This window comes from Pongo pygmaeus, chromosome Y (assembly GCF_028885625.2).
Source record: "Pongo pygmaeus isolate AG05252 chromosome Y, NHGRI_mPonPyg2-v2.0_pri, whole genome shotgun sequence".
NCBI classification, from domain to species: domain Eukaryota; kingdom Metazoa; phylum Chordata; class Mammalia; order Primates; family Hominidae; genus Pongo; species Pongo pygmaeus.
This window is the reverse complement of record NC_072397.2, coordinates 31,215,483-31,239,694: the sequence shown is the minus strand read 5'-3', so window position 1 is coordinate 31,239,694 and position 24,212 is coordinate 31,215,483.

Here is a 24,212-nt window from a genome sequence, read left to right as displayed (position 1 = left end):
ACAGTTGTGAAGTCAAGTTGTTATAATGCACTCTATACTTTTATAATTTATACTAACTTAAGACTAAAGCCATTTTACTTTTTTTAAGAGACAATTTTCTAGTGCTCCAGTGGGAATGAATAGAGTGGTGCCATCGTCACTAACTGCAGCTTCTCACTCTTGGACTTATGTCATCCTGCTTCCTCAGCCTCCCAATTAGCTGCATCTAGAAGAAAAGGCCAGTAGGCTCAGCTAATTATTTAACTTATGCATTTGTTTTAATTTTTTCTTAGAGTCAGAATCGTGCAGTGTTACTCAGGCTGGCCTCAAATTCTAGGCCTAAAGTGATCCACCCATCTTGGCCTCATTAAGTGTTACTATTACCAGTGTTAAGCCATAACATCTTCTAATTTTTAAAAACTTTTTGTAAAGATGGTGTTTCAGGATTTTGCCAAACTCTGTTCCAAATTCCTGACCTCATCTGTCCTTTTTTCTTTGCCCTTCCAAATTATTGGAATTATAAATATGAGAAACAAAATCTGATGTAAAATATGATCCACTTTTTAAATTATAAGTAAAGATTTTGTTTAGAATAGATAAAGCTTAATACTGAATGATAAAGTAGAATAAGCTGTGATACATATTTTTTGAAGTCAGAGCCAATTTTTAAATTAAAAATGCATATTTAAATTAGAGAATTTTGTTTTCCAAGAATTCTCACACAATTACTGCAAAAATGTTTTTCATGTATTTAAAAATTGAAATAATAATTTTATTGTTAGGAAATATAAAGCAGTATAATAGGCAACAAAACAAATTATAATAGGATTATGAATGAAATCCAAAGCCATGTACCAGTCATTGGCAGGAACACCAATATTTTTTGGTGTAAAATTCTGTGGTAATGATGAATATAGAGGCAAGTTGTATACTAATCATAGTAAATGCTTTTCCTTCATGCAGAAAATAATTCTACTGTTCAAAAAATTATATAGAGTCAAAACCATTTGTATTTTGTAGCTGTTAATAAAATATTTGTTAGTTAACTAAATCTTAGTGATTATCTCACCAATTCACTAACTCATATTTCAAACTGCTTGAGTAAAAATAATAATTCATATAATTAATAAATGCTTTTCCATGGTTCCATATATTAAAAACCAATATTATAAGGTGAAGATATCTTAAATATTTTACCTTGAAATAACTAAACCAAAAAGGCAACACATTCGTATAAGTTAGATCTAATGATTTCACAAAAAATGGAGCAAGAAGACTGAAGAAAAGGATTAAACACTTTTGATAGTTTGTAAAAATTCTTACAAGCCAAACACAAATTACTTATCATAAGATGCAAATCTAAATTGTTACACTGAGTACAGTTTAGGGTTTGAGAAATTTGTGTTTGCAGAATCTGTGGGTGTAAAAGGTCACTTATTTTTTGTAAATTAGAAAACATTACTGACGCAGACACTGATGCTTATGCGGTTCCATATCGCCACTACTATCTGACTGTTACTGTTCTGAAGTTTTTTTTATGCTATTAAGCATAATTTGTTGTGAGTAATTTGAGGATACATGATAAGCAATAATAATGGCGGCTGATATTTATAGCACTTAAAGAAGAGGTAATTCCCTAAGAGACACACAGAATCTAATGAGTTTAATTCTCACAGATTTACAGATTTTCTTCTTTTCTTTTTTCTTTTCTCCTCTTTCTCTTTTTTCCTTTTTTTTTTTTTTTTTTTTGGAGATAGGGTTTTACCCTCTTCCCCTAGGCTGCAGTGCAATGGCAGGATCTCTGCTCACTGTAACATGTGCCTCCCAGATTCAAGAAATTCACCTGTTCCAGCCTCCCCAGCAGCTAATTTTATGGGCATCTGCCATGACGCCTGGCTAATTTACACGTTTTTAGTAGAGATGGGGTTTCACCCTTTTGACCAGGCCGGTCTCACTGTCTTATAAAAAAAAAAGTTAAGTCCTGGCCGGGTGTGGTGGCCTGTAATCCCACGCCTGCAATCTCAACACGCTGGGAAGCCATGGTGGGGAGATCACAAAGTCAGGAGATGCAGACCTTCCTGGCTAACAAGGTGCAACCCACGTCTTCTACTAAAAATACAAAAACAATTAGCCAGGAGTGGTGGCTGGCACCTGTTGTCTCAGCTACTCTGGAGACTGAGGCAGGAGAATGGCATGAACCTCGAAAGTGGAGTTGCAGTGAGCCTAGAATGGGCCACTGCACTCCTGCCTGGGTGACAGAGTGAGACTCTATCTCAATAAATAAATAAATTAATTAAATTAATAAATAAATAAGTAAAATAAAATAAAATACAACATTAAGACCTATATATAGTTATTTTAAGAGGTTTGCATTAAGAGTGAGAGAAAGGGTGAAAAGAAATTGTTTCACTTCTCTGAGATGTGAATAGCAGGCAGTATGATGTTACAAATGAACCACATTCTAAATGACAGCTAAGTTCACAACAATGCAGAGAGCTTGGAGGTGAGAAGTTATGAAGGTCAAGAAAGACATCCATGTTATTTAACTTGCAACATCTTCAAAGATAGTTCTTCATTCCATCCCCCAAACAAGTTCCCATGAGATAAAATGGGCTGGTTAGGCTAAAGAATGAAATCTGTTTCTGAAACTGCACGTGGTTGTTTTAGGTATCTGTAATAGAAAAAGAATAATGATTTCTTCCGTCAACTCTTCAATATTCAATCATTAAATTGCAATTTATCTTAGAGGACAGATGAAAACAATCTGTGAGATGTTCTACATCCAAAATTGTTCATTTAAAAAGAATCAATTTTCTTCAAGTCAGTCGCTGTGTTTTGTCAATATTATTTTCCTTTACACCAGTTATCATCTTAACTACCTGTCTGACACCACTAAAACAGTAAAGATAAACCAAAAGTTAATTTTGTGGATGAGCACAAACAACTCTAATTTATTCTGGTTTTGTTCAATGAGATCTTTTTTTTTTTTCCAAAACTGAACAACACATGCACTTTATTCCATTTTACAACAATGTGGATTTGCCCCTTCCATTGGATATACTGTTCCAAAGAATCAAGAAGACTTTGATGACTGTTAATGTCCACCTTTAAAGTGTTAAAAGATTTTTTACATTTGTACCAAAAGATATTATTAAAGAAACAAATTATAAACATGTATTCTTTATGTTTTTGTTTGGTTTGGTTTGGTTTGGTTTTCCAATGAAGAAAATAGAAAATTGTCTTTCACAAAACTGATCCCTAGTGCCAGTTGTTTGTAAACAATCACACAGAGATGCATGAACACATAAATTATTGAGTGAGAGTTTTGAAGACAGAAACTCATAGTGTTATAGTAATTTGAATGAAAAGAACAGAAATGTTGACTTGATTTCAGAAAAAAAAATGTTTTGTATAGATCAAACAAATGAAAATAACTTTTTGATTCAAGAAAAAAGGAGTGTTGGTCACACCTGAGGCTATAGAATGGAAATAGGTAAATAAGAATGACATATGCAAATTACACTTAGAACGCTAAGTTTACAGTTTAGCTATGGAATCTAGAACCTCATACTGAGAGATACAATGGGGAGTCAGTGCATTACAGGTGCACTGCAGACATTTAAAATAAATCTAAGTGATAATGCTAATACAGAGAAGGGAGCTGCTGTGAGTGAAGAGAAGGAAGCCCAGAAATCAGAAGATCCCTTTTTCTTTCTAGCTCTGAGATAGCTAAGAAGTACCTTCTTGAAAGAACAATAAACCATAAACTCTCATGAGAGGCTGCAGCTTGTTTTAGAAACTAGAAAGAGCTACAGTATACAGTAAAAAGTTGTGTGACAGTGTTTCATTTTCAAGCATGCCACAAATTATACCTTGATAAAATAAAGGAAATAAAATCAAGGTGTTATTAAGCATTGTGTGTGTGTAAGGGTGGCAAGGGGCAGCAATTCTCTTCGTTGCACAGGTTGGAGTGCAGCAACACAATAACAGCTCAGGAGATGTTTTCACCTCACTGTCCCAGGTAGCAGGGACAACAGTTGCAGATAATTGCACTCACCTAGGTCCCTTTTTGCATCTTAATAGAGATGTGATATCACCACGTTACTCAGGCTGTATTTGATCTCCTGAAATCAAGTAATCTGGCTGTCTTGGCTTCCCAAAATGTTAAAACTACCAGTGTGAAGGAAAGTGCCTAGCACAAGCTTGCAAATATATATATATATATATGTAAATATATATATATACACACACACATGCATACATGTACACATACACATACATATTATATAAAGTTATACATTATATATATATATAAGTATATCATATATATATTTTCTTGCAGGGCTAGAAAGGGGTACTTTCTTGTCAGTGATGAAAATGTTCATTTGATGAGAAAAAATGTTTATTTGATAAGAAGAAATATTTATTTGATGATGAGTAATGTTGATCTTTGAGATACACAATCTCATGGATAAACATTACTCTAGAAACTAAAAGATGTCATTGATGCACTAATCTAATTTGAAAAGAGTAATGAAGGAACTTTCAGCATATACCAAAAGTCAGTGAATGAAATGATATTTTACCTTCCCAAGTAGATGATACTACAGGCTCAAACCACCATACCTGAATAATTTTTGCATTTTTTGTGGTGACAGGGTTTTGCCATGTCGCCCAGGTTTATAAAATGATTTTTATTATGTGTGATGACAGCACTATGGTGAACTTTTTAAGGAAAAACTTTCCAGATGCATTCAAACACTTATAGAGATAAAATTATGTATTTGAGATTTGCTTGATTAGAGAACTGTTAAATCAATAAATGGCTACATTTTAATGTTTAGTTTATATATAGAGTATAAATCTTATGATAATAGGAACTTAGTTATATCTTAAGAGATGAAAGAATACATGGCCTGTCTGTGCTGTGACAATTTTAGTCTTTTTCTATTGGGATAATACTAGCAGAAATGACCAAGAAAGACAGCTATAATATTACTTTTGTTTGAATATTTAACATCAAATACATTATGGATTTTAAGATATATTTAAAAATTCTAGTTTGTATAGAATTGATTTCATCAAAATTAAATGATAACTCACCCGTAATTTACCTGAACTGTTTCCAAAAACTTTTGGGTATGTAGAATTGTAGTCAGAAAGCAGCTAAATCAAACTATTGACCTGAAGATGACTTAGTACACCAATATTGTACTCTCTTCTATCTTCTGTCTTGTTTAATGCTAATTTGTCTTCACATTTATGATAATAACTAAATACATCATCATGAGGATCAGTCTTACTCTAGAGGCCAAAAGACAGTATCTTTAAAAGTATTATTATAGTAGTTGAATGAAATATATACCAAAACTGAGTTAATGAAATCATATGCAAATTTTTGTAGTATTTTCAAAGAACTTATTGTTTTCAATGTTTAGCATTAGTGTTTGTTTCGCAGGTGGACCATCATAAAGAGTATATACAAAAGTTATCAGTAGAAATAATAAAATAATAACATACCTCACAGGTAATAAAATAGACTACAATCTTCTCAAGTAGTCAGGATTGGAAAGAAACCAGTGCTCCGCCATAAATAACTTATAAGAACTAAGTAGTTTTTTCTCCTAGAATTCATTGTCTTCTTGTGAGTGTCATGCATTTTTGACATTTACATGATATAATTTGTGTGATGTTTTGAGAATTATTACAAATCAATAAATATGGCCATTGAGAGTAATTGTGGAAGGATCCAGAGCATACATAGAAGCTCCAAAGGTGATAATTTCCTTGTAGCTAAAGAACAAAATGCAGCTGTTTTACACATATGCAACATGTTTCTCTATGCATTGGTATGCATCTGAGGTTTATGACACCGAAATAAAATTTATCTACTTCATGTCTTGATGAAGTTCATCACACAAGAAAAGTAACTAGGCAGACATGCATACCACAGTGAAGGGCTGAGACAACATAAAGCACAAGCAACTCAGCGCAATGGTGGGGACTTAATTTGAATCTCATATTCTGTCTACTTCATTGGCTTCTCACCAGTACAATTTGCCATCTCTGTTTTCAGTTCAAAACCCTAGGGTAAAAAACAGCTAGAAGATCAGGACCAAAAATCTATCTTTCTGTCCAGTAGTAGCTCTTAACCAAGCAAGAGTGGACATCCCAGAAGGAGATCCTACTAAGAGGAATGCTACCCAAGTTGCAATGCCTGCATAGTGTGATCTGTCATATCTAGAAAGGCAGAGACAAATGTGTGTTTTGTAATCTCCATAAACATTAAGTGCTAAGATGTTATTTGAAGGCCAAGTTATTTCTGACCACAGAGGAAAAGAAATGTAGAAATTTTGGAACTGTTTATTACAATTAAAATATTCTATTTTTTTCTTTTGTTTATATCAATATCTATGCAAAAAAGTGAAGGAATGATAAACAGTTTCACTGTAAACATTTCTAAAATTCAGATTTTCTATATTCACTTACTAAATAGGTACGTCTTAAATATGTGATCTGTCACTAAAGCCTAAATTTTTGCTGCCTTATTTTCAACTAAATACTTTTTATTTTCAACCAGGTTCTTTTACACCTTTAGCAGCCTTATTGTAATTGTGAAATAATGTTGATAACAGGTCCATGCAGCATTTTCTGAAAAACTATATTTTACTTAAGCAGAAGAATACCTCATTTGAGAAAAATATACAGAAAACCCTAAAAATAAACACAACTTATATCACACAGATAAAATTAAAGTTAAAAGATTAAATAGCATACTTTAAATGCAAGATGAGAATATACTTATTAAAATAAATATTTTTTATTCTTAAAATTCTGAATTACATTTACCATGTCATACAAATATGATTATCTCAATTGTGCTTTGAAAACAAACAAAAAATAATAAAAATTGTCAAGTAAAATTTCAAGTTATTAGATAGTGAGCGTGAAAAATATGCCATTCATGGTATCTCAGACATTCTAGCCGTATTGTCAAAATGCAATCCTGACAAAATCTCATGAAACTACAGTAATCTCAGGAAGAAAAACAGTACCTGGTATCAGAATATTAAAAACAAATAAATAATTAAAATTTAACTCACACCTTTTTTACTCATCTTTGAACAATCATTGTCTACATCACCACGTGTTTCCAATTGTAGAATTACTGTTTCTAACCACTAACATTATGTATAGTTGCTACATCACACACTTTATGTGACTAGTCACACCAGCCTTTTTCAGTCCTATGTGTTATTTTTGTGGGCAGAGTCCAATTGAGGGCAGATATTCCTACTAATGGAGTGTTTCAAAACTTGAGAGAAGAAATACTATGCTTATGCTACAAAAATGATGATTCTGTCAATAATTCATATAATCAGGCTGTGAAATTCATTTTATCAGGCTAACACAGCAATTTTCAAATGGTACTTTAAATTTGTACATCGGCAGCAACGTGATCCAATATATGCACCATTAACGAGAGATATCTTAATTCTGCATTTTTAATGGCATTGCTTCTGTAACAGTTTTATTTGAAAAAGTCATATAAGATGGTACAGTATTAAACTTCCACGTGCTAACACAGACTTAACTTTAATCATTATGTGTTTACGGATTGAAAAACTTTTGTACTTAAAATAAGTGTATTCAATACACTGTTATCAGAAATTTATATAAATAGGACATTAGAGTTTTCTCAGTTTAAACTGAGCACTTTATACAAGTTATTGTTCTCAAACCTAAAAACTGCAATCTTCACAGAAATATCTGCTTTTTTCCTCATTACATAGTGATGATTACTTTATATTCATTTTATTGTGAGATAAAGTCAATTAGATGGTGTATTTCAAGTCCCCGTGAGAACTAGAAATGCTTCTCAATCTTATAAAACAGAACAGAACTTACACAGCAACCCATCTTTGGTGTGGACTGCATAAGTTAGAGCACATTGAATGCCAAGTTATGTAGCTACAGAACAGAAATAAAGATATTCATGTATTGACACGTGTGTCACTAAGTAAAAACAAAAAACTATATTATATAATTTATATTCTCATTTCTGTAAAAAAAAGAGGAAGAGGAGAAGGAGGAGAAGAAGAGAAGAAGAAGAAGAAAGAGAAGCAGCAGAAGAAGAAGAGGAGGAAGAAATAGCTCTGTGTATGAAGAAGTGCATACACTTCAAAAAATATCTCTGGACCAGAAATACAATATTTGTGGCAAGTTAATAATTTTTATTGCATGCCATCTTATATATTTGGAAATATATATTAACCACAAGGAAAGAAAAGATTGAATTAATGTTTCATAACATTAAGCAAACAGTAGTGTTTGCTTAAAAAACCTCTTCTTAAAATATATATTTACTCTACCAATACAATAGTTAAATAAATTAACAAAAATATGTGTTTTTAGAAAGGAAACTCTCCTCTTTACAGAAATCTGACAGGACAAATAAATATCTGTCCTTTTAGACAGTGAGTTTAGCTAGAAACTCCTGCAGTGTGCCAAAAAATATACTCAAAGAGAGAAACAAAGAAATTAATATAATTTCACATTTTCAATTAAATATGTGTACAGAATACTGTTGCTAATTATATTTGTAATCCTCTGGTTTCCCTTCAAATGAACTAAATTTTTTTTGAGATGGACTCTCGCTCTGTTGTCTAGGTTGGAGTGCAGTGGTGTGATCTCAGCTCACTGCAAGCTTCGACTTTTGGGCTCATGCCATGCTCCTGCCGCAGCGTACCATGTAGTTGGAACTACAGACACCCACCAGCACCCCCGTCTAATTTTTTCTATTTGTAGTAGAGACTGGTTTCACCCTGTTAACCAGGATTGTCTGGATCTGCTGACCTTGTGATCCACCCTCCTTGGCCTCCCAAATTGCTGGGATTACAGTTGTGAGCCACCGCACCCGGCCTGTTGTTTTTCAATTTATTTACATTACCTCTTGCTGTGAGTTTCAGTTCTGTGTAAGAGTTCAACATTGCTATCCATTTTGTTTAATTGATGTGGACATTTAAAAGTAAATAACATGTACTCAGATGATCTCTTTTCACATTATGAATTTAAAATAATACCTCTCTTGGAATTTAACTAAAACAACATTAAGCAACTTCAAAGTTTGGGTTAGAAAAATCTTTTTTAATGAATACATTTTAAATATAAACTCTTTGTACCATTAAATTTGATTTCTTCTTACTCAAAAGTCTTACTATTTTTCCGTATATGATTAATTCAATCCCACTGAGGTAAATTACCAATACCATATGTGAGAACATTTAAGAAATAACATCTTATTTAAAACAAAACTTTCTCTGATATAAATGGTTTTAATTATATACCTGATGGCTACAAAATATTAAGCTAGTTGATTAAAAGCAAAGCAAAACAAAAGCCATGAGTTAATTTTTTCTAAGTGTAAATATAGAATTTCAAACAAAACTGTTATTAAAGATGAAAACCTCTTTATGATTTTAAATACTCACTGCTTATTTCTTTGTCTATATAATATATTTCCATCAAACAGACTGGTATCCTTTTGAGATTTTTTTTACCCAGCCAATCTTGTGCTGCAGGTATTTCAAAACCAGGGTTGATGGTAGTGGGTGAACTGTGAACTAGAACAGCCTGCTCTGCTAGCAGTTCCTTATTTCTTAAATATTGCAGGTGAACCGTTGATGCTGGGAAGATTTAAACATCAATTAATTCCTAGTAATGTACAAAAAGGAATCACACTGTATTAGTAGAAATCATAGCTTAAGAAAAGTTGTCTTTCAAAGAAAATAGCTTTTAAATTTATTTGACATAATTAAACATATTATTGTATCTTGAAACAATTTAGAATACTCTTACAAAAACAAAATCCAAAGAAAAAAAACACAAATGTAATCAATACATGCAATGAGTTTTTCAAATGAGATGTGTAAAGCAATTTCTAAGATGCGAGAACTCTTCACCATAGAAAAATGGCTTTCTAAATAAACCTACGCTTTTAATTATCTACTAATGGAAATAAATTCATTTCCTATAAAAAGCAATGCACTTAAATTATCTTTTTGAATTATGGACATAAAAAGAAACGCATCAAAAATATGATATAAAAAATAAGGTTTGTAAGATCAATGTTTGTTTTTTTTTTTTCCTCAATTGGAAATTTAGTTGAGGGCCAGCTGGCAAGGCTTGTTGGCTCATGCCTGTAATTCCAGCACTTCTAGAGGCCAAAACAGGCAGAGTACTTGAAGTCAGGAGTTTGAGACAAGCGTGGCTAATATGGTGAAAACCCTTTGAGTGTGTTGGTGCACACTTCTAATCTCAGCTATTCAAGAAGATGAGGAAGAATAAACACTTGAACTTGGGAGGCAGGGTGCTGCAGTGTGCTAAGATTGCACCACTGCACTCCATCTAAAGAGACAGTGTGGATTCCATTCTAAAAATAAAAGAAAATAAATTCAACCAACTAAGAATTGAGATATACTACTTATTTACTTTTCAATGCAGTTTGTCTCAACTCTGATTTGTAATTAGAAAATGTCTTAAATAAAGTGTGGCACACATTTCAGTTAATATAATGTCACATCTAAGAAAAGAAAGCTTTTCTAGTTTTATTTAATTTTGTTTTACATTAAGTTCAAGGGTACATGAAGGGCATGCTTGTTCACTGCATAAGTGACAGGATATTAGAACAGCAGAAAGTTAGATAAAAATAAGATCTCATAAAAATTTGCATATTTGTTATTTTTTTATTTTATTTATTTATTTATATATATATATATATATATATATATTTTAAGACAGAGTTTCACTATTGTGATCCAGGCTGGAGTGCAATGGCATGATCTCAGGTCATTCTCACCTAGTTTCCATCGATTCTCCTGCCTCAACCTCCCGAGTAGCTGGGATTACAGGTGACTGTCACCATGCCCAGCTAATCTGCTAATATTATTTGTTAATTTAGTTATTGTAGTTTTAGTAGAGGCAGGGTTACACCATGTTGGCCAGACTGGTCTCGAACCCCTGAGCTAGGGTGATTCACCCAATTTGGCTTCCCAAAGTGCTGGGATTACAGCTGTGAACCACCCTGCACAGCCTCTGCAAAATTGTTAGAAGTGTCTTTTAATTCATTCTTCATAACTATTTAGAAGAGTCAGTGTCAACAATTTAGCTTCCAGAAGACACTAAGATATTTAGACATTTCAACCACAGAAAAAGGATGTCACCTTTGCACTTAGTGGAAAAGGTTAGAAATGCTGCTCATCCTCTTGCAATACACAGCAAAAGCGCCTCCACAAAACAAAACAAAAAAAGTGTATGAGTACATAATGTGAAAATCGAGGCATTAGAAATTGTGTTCCATTGGCAGGCTTCATAATCTGCTAAAAGAATGCTAATCTGAAGCCCAATGCCTATATTTCAGAAATTTACTTTGTGAGAATCAGTTGGTTCCATGCAAATATATTCTTGGGATTCAAGTGGTTCAACACAAATACCAAATATTCAAATTTTATTTCTAAATAATGTTGAAATATAATACTTTCCAAATAAGGACAAAAATATGAAAATGTTCAGGGTATGGACACTGAATTATAAGTGTCTCAGGATTTAAGAGAAGTAAGGCATTTAAACACAATTAGCTATGCTTCTTTTGTTACAAAATTTTAGGGGAGTCACTGCCAGATGATAAACACAATTAGCTATGCTTCTTTTGTTACAAAATTTTAGGGGAGTCACTGTCAGATGAAAACCACTGCGGCCGGTGGTGCCTTTGCTGGAGTTTTTCCCAGTCCTGCTACATGTTTTCTACCCACCCTGCCTGAAAGGCTCCACTCAGCTTGCATTAAGAGCCAGCATTTATTGCCTGCCAAGGGCAACCATGGTGGAGTGGCAACTGCTGTGTGAGCAAGCCTGGGCTCCAAACACTAAACTCATCCAGGCATACCCCCTGTGGCAAAGCAAGAAATTTCAGGTGCCAACAGGAGTTCCATCTCACTGAGAAGTAGCAGCTGGGCCAGGCATACTTCAGGCAGCATCTGCAGCTGATATTGACAAACGTAGTGGAGCCCAGAAGCTTGGAGATGGCAGAAAATGCAAAGCCCCTAAGAGGGTGTCTGTCATGGCATTGAGAGCCCCTAGGTCTGTGCACCCTGAAGGGACACAGCTGTCCTCTTATTTTTGTGTTCCACAATACAATAAGCAAGGTGGCAAGTTTTATCCATAGTTATGTTACAGGTCACTCAGCCCTGATATTCAGCAGATCTCCAATTATTGTTCTGCATCCCGGAAGAAAGAGGCACATGCTGCCTTCAGTCTTTCCACCTCTACCTGTAGAAATAAATCATGTGCTGGCTGAGGCCACAGTGATGGCCTCCCCTGAGTCAGCTGCCATGTATGATAATGTTGATTCTTTTCAGAGGCCACCCCCGACATCTCTGTTTGGTTCTTAGTTTGTAACTAAATTAAAGTACTGGCAGGCTCTTTGAGGTGATATTGAGAGTGCAACCCATGAGAAGGTGTGGTAAACTGAAAAACAACTGTTTGAGTTATATGACATATATGAACAGCAGGCTAGAGAACACAGAAGCAAATGGATGTTATGGGTATGGGATAATAGCAGAAGGAACACAGGGTTGTATCAGGCTGAATTTATTGACTAGGGCTGACTTAGTAGGGACTCTGCACTTAAAGATGCAGCACAGGGAGCTAAAAATTTCTAACAGTTTATCTGCTTAGTTAGCTAAAATATGGATTCAAAGATCACCTTCTGTGAGTGAGCTATGTAAATGTCTACCCTCCATTGGTTTAATGTTAAGGATGAAATCCAAAGGCCTTTGGAGTTTGGAAGGGTGGAGTGGATTAGTTCGCTTTAAACCGACTCATTGCAGCTGAGAGAGTCTAGAGGATATACCCTCGATCAATGCCTTGAGAAGTAGAGCAGCACCTGCATCTTTGAAAAGCTCTGTAATTACTCTTCTCTGTGTGTCAGATCTAAGGGTGGGAACTACAGCCACTAATTATAAGAGTTAAATAATGTGGAGATAATTGAATCCCAAGATGGCAGGAACAAAGTGTCAACACTCGACCATCAAAGGCAAGGTGGGTGTAGGTATCATAATGGACAGCTGTCATGAAGCAGCAATCAGAAGAGTCTGACCCCTGTAGAGCACTGGCAATGGCTAATTAATCAAGATGTTCCTGGGAGTGAAATTGATAGAAAGCCTACTGTGTTCCTACTTAAGTTATAGAAACAGAAAACTTTGGTGTCAAATAGATGAAGAACTATTCTAAATTATAAAAACAAAACCACAGCTTCTCAAGCTATTCCCATACCAGAGCCAATTTAGAGACACAGAACCCCTTGAATGAAAGGGAGGCTGGGTCCCCTTGAGGAAAGATCGCCCTCCATTACCAACAATTTATGCAGTGAATCTTTCTCCCATCCTTTCTTAAGTAATTTCAAGACTTTTGTCAGGGTCACTGTGCATTGAAGAAAGGGAAATGATCAGAATTTTCAGGCTACTGGCCCCTGGATCTGAGCTGATACTGACTCCAGGAGACACACAACATCATTGTGGTTTTACAGTTAAAATAGAACCTTATGAAGGTCAGGCAATTAATAAAGTTTTAGCTTCGGTCAGATTTACAGTGTTCTAGTGTGTACCTAGACTCATCCTAAGGTCATTTTCCCAGTGCTAGAAGGCATTATTGACATAGACACACTTAGCTGCTGGTAGAACACTACATTTGCTTCCTGACCTGTAGAGTGAGGACTACTAAAATGGGAAAAGGCAAATGGAAGCCATTTGAGCTGCCTCTACCTGGAAATATGGTAAATCAAAAACAATATAACAACCCCGGAGAGATTGTGAAGATTAGTACCACCATTAAAGACTTGAAAGACACAGAATTGGTCATTACCAGCACATCTAAATGCAGCTCTCCCATTTAACCTGTGAAGAACACAAGTGGATCTTGGAGAATGACAGGAGATTTTTGTAAGCTTAACCATGTGGTGACTCAAATGGCAGCTGCTGTACCAAATGTGGTTTTATTGTTTGAGCAAATAAATATGTCTCCTGGCATCTGGTATACAGTCATTGCCTGGGCAAATGCCTTTTTCTTCATTCCTTTCCTTACGACCCACCAGAGGCAATTTGCCTTCCCCTGACAATACCAGCAATACACCTTTATTCTCCTACCTCAGGGGTATAACAACTCTCTACCTTCGTGTCTTAATCTTATTCAGAGAGACCTTGATTTCTTTTGCCTGCTGCAAGATATCACACTTGTCTGTGACATTGATGACATTATACTGATTTGATCCAGTGAGCGAGAAGTAGCAAACAAACTGGACTTATTAGTGAGGCATGTTCATACCGTATTATAGGAAATAATTCTGACTAAAATTCAGGGACCTTCTACCTCAGTAAAATTTCTATGGGTCCAGTGGGGTAAGACCTGTTAACATATTCCTTCTAAGGTAAAGAACAATTTGCTGGACTTGGCCCCTCATACAAACAAAAAAATAAGGGACAATATCTAGTGGGTTTCTTTGGATATTGGAGAAAACGTATTCCTTATGTGAGGTTGTTACTCTCCCTCATTTATTGAGTGATTTAAAAGGCTGCCAGTTGTGAGTAGTGTCCACAACAGGAGAGAGCTCTGTAGAAGACCCAGGCAAGTTTTCTTCCATTTGGGCCATATGACCCAGAAGATATAATGGTGATGGAGATGTCAGTGGTAGATAGCGGTGCTGTTTGGAGCCTAATGACAGGATCTCAGAGGTAAATCAGAGCACAGGTCTCCAGGATTTTGACATAAGGCCCTGCCATTTTCTGCAGATAACCACCCTCCTATTGAGAGACAGCTCTTGGCCTGTTACTGGGTTTGGTGGAAACTGAATGCTTGTCTATAAGTCATGAAGTCATCAAGTGAACTGAAATGCCTATCATGAACTGGGTGCTTTCTGATCCATCTACTCATAAAGTGTGTTGTCCATAGCAGAATTTCATCATCAAATGGTAGTGGTATGTACATGCCCAGTCTCAAGCCAGTCCTGAAGGCACAAGTAAGTTACATGCATAAGTGGCTCAAATTCTCATGGTCTCCAGTCTTGCCACCATGCCTTCTCCCCTCCAACCTGCACTGATGGTCTCATGGATAGTTCCCTATGATCAGTTGACAGAATAGGAGAAGACTATGGCCTGGCTCCAGATGGTTCTTCACAATATATGGAGCCACCACCCAAAAATGAACAGCAGCAGCAGTACAGCATTTTGCTGGGATATCCATGAAGAACAGTGGTGAAGGGTCCTCTTCCCAGCAGACAGAAGGCCAAGGAGAGATAGCCAGATGTGTGGCTATATACCGGTTCATGGGCCATAACCAATGTTTTGGCTGGATGATCAGGAACTTGGAAGAGGCATTATCAGTAAATAGATGGCAAAGTAATTTGAGAGAGAGTTATTAGATGAGGCTCCCTGAGTGGTCAAAAACTGTGAGGATAATTATATTTCATGTGAGTGTTCAACAACGGGGACCTCAGAAGAGGAAAAATTTTGTAAGCAAACGGATAGAATAAACCATCCTGTGGAAACCACTCGACCTCTCTCCTGGGCTTCTGCTGTAATCACCCAGAGGGCCCATAAAAAAAGTGGTCATGATTGCAGGGATGGAGATTTTGCATGAGTTCAGCAAAATGGACTTTTACTCACCAAAGCTAACCTGGCTATGGCCACTGTTGAGCACCCAATTTGCACGCAAAAGATTCCAAAACCGATCCATCCATATGGCACCATTTCTCAGGGTGCTTATACTGGATATGTGTTTGCCTATTCTGCATCCAATGCTTCTGCCAAGACTACCAACTGTGGATACACTAAATACTTCATCCACCAACATAGCGTTCCACACAGAATTCCTTCTGACAAAGACACTCCCCTTATGGCTAAAGAAGTGTGGCAGTGGGCTCCTGCAACAGGAATTCACTGGTCTTACCATGTTTCCCATCATCCTAGGGCAGCTAGATTAGTAGAATGGTGAAATGGCCTTTTAAAGTTACAATTACGATACCAACTATGGGACAAGACTTTGTAAACCTGGTGCAAAGTTCTCCAGAAGGCAATGTATGTTCTGAAACTGTGTTGAACATATAGTACTTTTCCCATAGCCAGAATTAATGGGTACAGAAATCAACGGGTGGAAGTGAAAATGTCCCTGCTCACCATCACCCCTAGTGATCCACTAGCAAAATGTTTGCTTCCTGTTTCCTTTACATTAAGGTCCGCAGACTTACAGGTCTTAGTTCCAGAGGGAGAATTTCTGCCACCAGGTGACAGAATGACAATTCCATTAAACTGACAGTGAAGATTGCCTCCTTGGCATTTTGGGCTACTCTTATCTTTCAGTCAGCAGGCTAAAGGAATGACAGTGTTGGCCATGGTGACTGACTTGAATTAGCAAGATAAAATCAGTCTACTATTTTACAACAGAGGTACAGAAGAATATACATGGAATGCAGGAGATCTATCAGGGTGCCTGATAGTATTTAAATGCTCTGAGATTAAGGTCAATGGAAAATTATGACAGCCTAATTTTGACAGGACGGTAAATGATCCAGAACCTTCAGGAATTAAGTTTTGGGTTACTCCAACAGAAAAGAAAGGAAGAAAGCAAGAAAGCAAGAAAGAAGAAAAGAGAGAGAGGGAGGAAAAAAGGAAGGAAGGAAAGAAGGAAGGAAGGGAGGAAGGAAGAAAGGAAGAAAAGGGATTAAGGGATCTCAGCTGAGGTGCTTGTTGCATGCAAAGGCAACACATAAATTTTGGTAGAAGGTACACATCAACACCAGATACAGCCAGGTGACCGGCTGCAGAAATGAGGATTTTAATTGTTCTAAATAGTTTCTCTTTTTGTTAAAAAAAAAGTTTGCGTATGTATACACATATAATAGTACCTTCATTTTTTTCTTTTTCTTTGTTATGTGACATTAGATTTATTGAAGTCAAATCAGCATTTGAGTATTGTTAACTTCACATAATAGTGTTTGGATTTGGGATTGGTGAATTACTGGTTGTAACAAAGATAGTTGTATTACGTTATGTGTAATTATGATGTTATTATTTTGTTTACTTGAAGATTAGGTATGCTCTTAGGAGATGTGTATGGGTTCAAGTTGTCAAGGGGTGGATTTGTGATGGTTAATACTGAGTGTCAACCTCATTGGATTGAGGTATACAGGTTATTAATCCTGGGTGCATCTGTTGGATGTTTTCCCCAAAACAGTCTTTGAATCAGTGAGCTGTGGAAGGCTGATCCACCGTAATCAGGTGGGCACAATCTAATCAGCTTTTAGTGAATATAAAATCAGGCAGAGAAACGTAAATTCATGAGATGAGCCTAGCCTCCAAACCATGGTTAACTACCATGTTATGGCTAGCTGCTAAAGTTTGGAAACATATCTTTTGATCAACTGTAGAAGATTTTACACTGTATGTATTAACCTCCTTTTTGGATTTATCTTAACATTTCCACATACATTTTTCTATTACAGCTATTTCTTCATTCACTTGTTTTTATTTTCTCTAATTGGCTTATGTAAATTTTTGTGAATGTATTTATTTCTGATTAATTAGGACATGACAGAGCCTAACTAATTGTGAACAAAGATTCCCACTATAAAACTCTTCTATAAAATAAAATTTTAGAATAGTAGAAGACACATCAGTGTTAATTCTACTCAACAACTTTAGCAAAAGCAAGAGTTCTCTAACCGCAGCTATAATCCTTGAGATTTTTGTTTTGATTTGGCTTGGTTATTATAATGGTTTAGCAACTTTTGTGCCATAAGATATATTTAATTTTTGCCTCACGGTAAATATTAGGCCCACTGTGTATGCATAACGTAGTGTGCCAATCCACAGGTGTGTATGTCTTTTCTGTATGCCTTCCAGCTGTAGTCAATTTAGTTCTATCCCAAAAGCCATTCGTTGCATTTTCTTAATTTCCACCCTCAAAATAGAAGCTGCCTAGCTTTTTTTTTTTTTTTTCCGCTATACTAGAGTTTTATGGAAATATTTAAAAAGTAATTGGAAAAGAAAAGGGGTGAAAAAGAAATATATAGTTTACTTTGTAATCGTTGACTAACTGAACTGACTTCACTTTACTAACACTTATCCTAACTTGAATCAACAGAACTTTACAAAAGCTTCTTAAAATTCTTGTGATTTACAGAAACCAAAGATTGAGTTAAGTGATCTTGAAAATATAAAATCAAAGTGTGCTTTTTTTATTTACAATTTTCTGGAGAGATGATTTATCACTGTTAATTTCTCAAAGAGAGGCCTGAGACTCTAGATTTTAAGATATTTGTCAGCATTTCTAATCTCTCAGGGCTAGATGCTGGTAACAACCTTACCAATTTCACTTCCACTTATGAACCAGGGTTAGGGTAAAAAGAAAGTAAAATCTATCGAATTATAGAAACCCTAGCCACTTACATGGACTGTCTGTTACCTCCATGAGCTCAATGTCAACAACAGTTTCCCTTCCACAGTCTGCTCCAGTCACGGTGACCTAGCTGTTTTTCAAATAATTTAAGAAGGCTTCCAGTAGAGGTCATCAAACTTACTGATCTTGATGCATGCTCGTGAGATTATTCCCTTATTATTTTATTTAGATATTTACTTCAAAGTCACTTTGGAGAGGAATTATTTTATGCTTGTCTCACATGAGACCAAGCTGTACTCATGATAGAGAATTTTTACCTCATGTATTTTACATGAAATTGATAGGATTAATTAATGTAAAGCAAACAAAAAACCTTACAATATAACCACCAAAACAAACAAACAAAAATTCTAGAAACCCAAAATAAAAGTTTAACATTCAACTTCAGCATTTGAAACAACATTTTCATGGGATAAAACTTAGATCTCCTGAACAAAAATAAACTGAGATTAGAAAACAATTAGTGCTTCACAAATAAAACTGAAACAAAATTGCAGAGCAGGCAGCATCAAACCATTCAAAGAAACCTCAAACAAATAAAAAACTGTCTACACCCAGGAAACCAACAGTTCACATCAACCAAGAAAACATTTAATCAATAGAGACAATTTTAAAAGAGTTAATTTTTTGGATTGTCATACTGCCTCCCAGACACAGTTGAAGCCTGCAAAACTGAAATCCACATTTTCAAATTGAGGCCCTGATTCCTAATTCTAGAAGGTGTAAAACAGCCCTTATGTGCTAATTTATTGTGTTTGCTCTAGTTTTTCTAGAGGATAAATGATGAATTGATTAATCATTTTTTATTTCTGTTTTGCCAAAGTCAGAAGTCACTCTTGGTTGAAAATGCCAGGAATTGATCACAAACATTTAGGTTCCTGAGAACCAACAATGCAGTTACTTCATATAATTGACAATCTGTTAATACATATTCAGTTTTTTTAAATAATGGCTTGTATACTTGCTCTTATAGAAAATGCTATTTAAGTGGATACTAAGCTGCCAATAACTAAGAAGACACCTTGAAGAAATGAAGAAAATTTATAACTTGTTAAGTAATACACAAGCAGAAAATGTCTAGATAATAAGAAGCTAAAGAAATGTGTGTCTAACACTCCCCCAACCAAAACAAAGCTATTACTATTACCTAGCAAAGATAATTATTACAATTACACTTATTATAGGCAGCTATTACAGAAAAAAATACAAATCTAATTTCATGAACACTCTGTGCATGGAGACATAATCTGAGACAATAATATAATTTGAGAAGAATACAAAAGTACAGCAGTAGAGTACTTTTATATTGTTGAACTTAGAATTTAGATTATTTAAACAAGGTAGTATTATCCAATGTAGGCTGTTTTAAGTTTAGAATATTTATTGAGGTCCCAAATGTAACTAATTATAGTATAAAATATATATAAAAAGAAAGTTTTGAGAAATTAAGGATTTTTTTCTGAAAGATCAAAGGAGAAATTAAAAAATCAAATAAGATAAATAACATACAGAATGTAAGTAATTAAATATCAGAGTGAATAGTTTTTTACTTTTAATAACTTTAAATGTGAGCTCTTTCATAAAAAGGCACAGAATGATGCAAATGCACCTTTAAAAGACGGGTTCACATATATGATTTCCCTGCAAGAGTTACTTTAAGTGCAAAGAGAGAGTTTGAAGGAAAAATGACACAGGTTCTTGGAAAAACGTGACAGTGGACTACAGAGCACTATGTATCTGTCTCTTCAACTATTCAATATGTACAGTGGCAGAATCATTATGATGCAAGTATTTTGGAATTATAGATCCTTTCTGAAGTTTTGAAGCTTTCGAAAGATGATTTGTAAAGTAAACAACAATTAAGCTCGAACGGCTTTTCAGCATAGGTCAACAGCAGTTATTTATTCTTATCAAATACTGCAGTGGCATGAAGCCTCACAAACACTTCTGGAGCAGCTGTCAATAGCCATGATGGACAAAAATGACCTTATCCTCCAAATCTCAGGAGGACTTCAAACCAATTGCTGTTTCTTATTATGGAGGTCCTGCGAGTGGTGAGCAGTCATTGTTTCATTTTCCAAACTTTTTGCAGACTTTTTCTCCTCCTACTCAAGTAACTTTCAGATGATTTAAGAAAACAGAGACTTTCTTTCTTAATTTTTCTTTTTTTTCTCTTTAGATGCCAGAGAATGATAGACAAAACACTCAAAGTGGAACATATGTTAGTGAAAATTCAGAATAAAACGTGCTGCTAAACCTCTGTGCTCCAAAATGATGCAGCCTCAAGAAAAACCCCCAAAAAATCATTCAGACTGATTGTCATGACAGAAATAGCCTAGACAATGAATAAACAAACCCCTAACAAGCTACAGAGGAGAAAACCTGATTTTCAAAGGCACAGCACTTAAAAAATTTATATGCCTGTTTTCGACACCAACAGAATCACAAAGCATAAAGTGAAATAAGAAAGTAGGGCCCACCCTAAAAAGAAAAAAAATCACTAACAGAAGCCTTTACTAGGTGGCGCACATGGCAGGCTAGCTAAAAAATAATTTTTAAAATTAATGATTTTTTAGAAAGCTAACGCAATGAAGAAAAGCGTAGAAAGCCATGAACAGAAAAAAGTTATTAATAGACAGTAAATTTACAATAAACTAAACTGACAGTAAAACTAACAAGAAAATTCTAGGCCAGGTTCACTAGCTCTCTCTCTCTCTCTAATATATATGTATATACATATACATATATTATATAATATATATTTATAAAATATACTATATATAAAATATATATATAATATATAATACATATATCTTAGACTTTATGTTAGACTTTAGATTACCTAAATATATAAAATACATATAAAATATATTTCTATTATATACATTATATATTTATATATCATATATAATATAAATAATTTTGTATATACATGTACGTGTGTATGGAGCTGAAAACTTAAAGAACTATCTCTAAAATTTACTACAGCCTGGCTCAGTGGCTTACACCTGCAATCTTAACACTTCCATAGGCCAAGTCAGTTAGATCATGAGGTCAAGTGATGAAGATAATCCTGGCTAATATGGTGAATCCTTGTGTTTACTAAAAATACAAAAATTAGCAGGGTGTGGTGACATGAACCTGTAGTCCCAGATACTTGAGAGGCTGAGGCAGGACAAATGTTTGAAATGAGGAGGCCGAGGTTGCAATCAGCTGAGGTTGCTTCACTGAACTCCACCCTGGTGACAGTGCAAAACTCAATTAAAAAAAAAAAAAAAAACACTCTACAGAGATTTAAAAGGACACTTGAGCAAATAGAAGAACAAAATATCAGCAGATTTAAGAAAAGGGCAGTTGAAATTGTAAAGTCAAGAAGGGAATAAATAAATAAATAAATAAATAAATAAATAACTGAGAAAACCACCTAGAAACCAGTGGGACACCATCAAGCAGTCCTCCTAAAGGAGATTAAAACAGTAGTGGTCAAGAAGTTCACAAATTTGAGGAAATAAATAAACACCAAAGAAGTTCAACAAACTCCAATCAGCATAAACTCAAACACATTCAATCTTACTTGATAATTAACCTGTCTAAAACTAAAACAACTTGAAACTTGAAAGCAGCAAGAGAAGTGACTGGTCATGTAAAAAGAACCCTCATGATTAATCAGTGCATTTATTTTCTGAAAATTCGGAGGTCTGAAAGTAGTAGACTAATATATTCCAAATGCTGTAAGAAAAAACCTTTTAACAGAAATCTTATGTTTACAGTAAATGCCCATCAAAAGTGATAGAGATATTATAAAATTCCCACCTAAAAGCTGCAGTCTTTTACCAGTAGACTACTCTTTAAGAAATGCTTTTGGAGTATTTTAGGATAAAATGAACTGACTTGAAACAGCAGTGTGAATAAGTAAAGATTAATGTAAAGATATATGTATAAACAATATAAAAGTTAAAAAAAATCAATGTGCACCTCCACAATTGGTTTTCCACATAATTAAACCACTACTATATATTTTAAAAACTCACTAACTTGTGTTTTTGGCATACAGTGCCTAAAGGCATAATTATGTGAACTCAATAAGTGAAATAGAACGGGCCGTGCTGTAAAGGAGTAGTGGTTTTTTTATGGTTATGAGAGCAAACTAACATGAATGTAGAAGTGTTTCAACTTTAGAATGTTTAATATAAACATTAGAAGAGACACAAAGGAAAAGTACCAGGCAGGTAGAAGCTTTCTGCACTACACCAGCAAATTAAGAGTAGAGGATTCAGCTGCTCTTACCTGAGACTACATAGCCGGCCATATTGGCACTCTAAAGGGAAGCCCGAGCTGTCCAACCATGGAGTAAATGTAGAGAGCCTAAGGGACATAGCATAGTTGCTTCTTCACACAACTGTTTCTACACGACAGGCCACAAAGCAGAAGAGGCTCATCCGTACCCAAGGTCTGCTGAAGCACTAGAGGCAGAATGCAGGGACTATGTAGGGTCTCAACTGAAAGAAAGATGACAGAGCAGCTTCTCCAATACCATCTCTTTCTTTCTAGCTTCCCAAAAGTTTCAGGTTTAAAATATTGTTGGCAGAAGACAAGACAAACATGGGAAGACAGCATTTCATTTAGTGGAAAGGCTATGACCAATAGGATGACACATGGCAACCAGAACAGAACCTCATAAATTGTAAGAAATATTATGACTTTAACAGAGGACAGAAAAACAGAGACAAAGGACACTGGACTGGGTGTGATGGCTGACACCTATAATCACAGAACATTTGGAGATTGAGACAGACAGATTATGCAGTCTTGAGTTCCAGACCAGCCTGTACAACATGGTGAAACCACATCTCTACTAAAAATACAAAAATTAGCTGAGCATGGTGGCATGCATCTGTAATCCCAGCTACGCAGGAGGCTGAGGCAGGAGAATCCCTTGAATTCAGGAAGCGGAGATTGCAGTGAGCTATCGTGCCATTGAACTCCAGCATGAGTGAGAGAGTTCGACCCCATCTTAAAAAAAAAAAAAGAAAGACAGGGACTGGAATGAGTAGAAGTTTTTCAAACACTGCCAGAAAAGGAACATCCACATCTACCTACACCAACTTTTCTAAGAACGTTTCTAAATTACTAATGACTCACAAACACCACAAATCCAAACACAGCCAGATGGTTGCTGCTGGCCACAACGTTAGGATAAATGCAGCTTTACCTTTCTGTGACCAAAAAATATGAAGCTAGGAAGTTACCCATCAAGACACTCGCACTTCAGAGTCCATTTATCCGCAAGAACTCAGTGAGTGGCTTTCAGGAACTTGAGAAACTGGACTCTATTGTGTCACATCACCAGGACACGGTGGTGCACAAATGGCAGCAGAGAAGCCCATCAGAGATTTATCAGATTCCAGTGCAGAAGAGGCTGGAAGAAAGGATAGGCCCCAGATACACTCACTAATGTCTCTGGTGTCTGGCTCGATTACCACTTCCATGGTTATAGGCTCAGCTAACAAGGAAGGTACATTGGCATTAATGAATCCATTAACAGCCAATGGAAAGAAAAACATTCATATAGTTGTTTGAAGAGTGAGAGATGGGAAAAGAAAGATGAATGATGATTGAACAAAACAGCCTTTTATCAAAAGGATGTATTTTACCCTAAGGTTAACAGAAAATGCCAGCAGATTCAGAGACATTGTGGTGAGGAAAGAGAGTGTCATTACCCATAAATT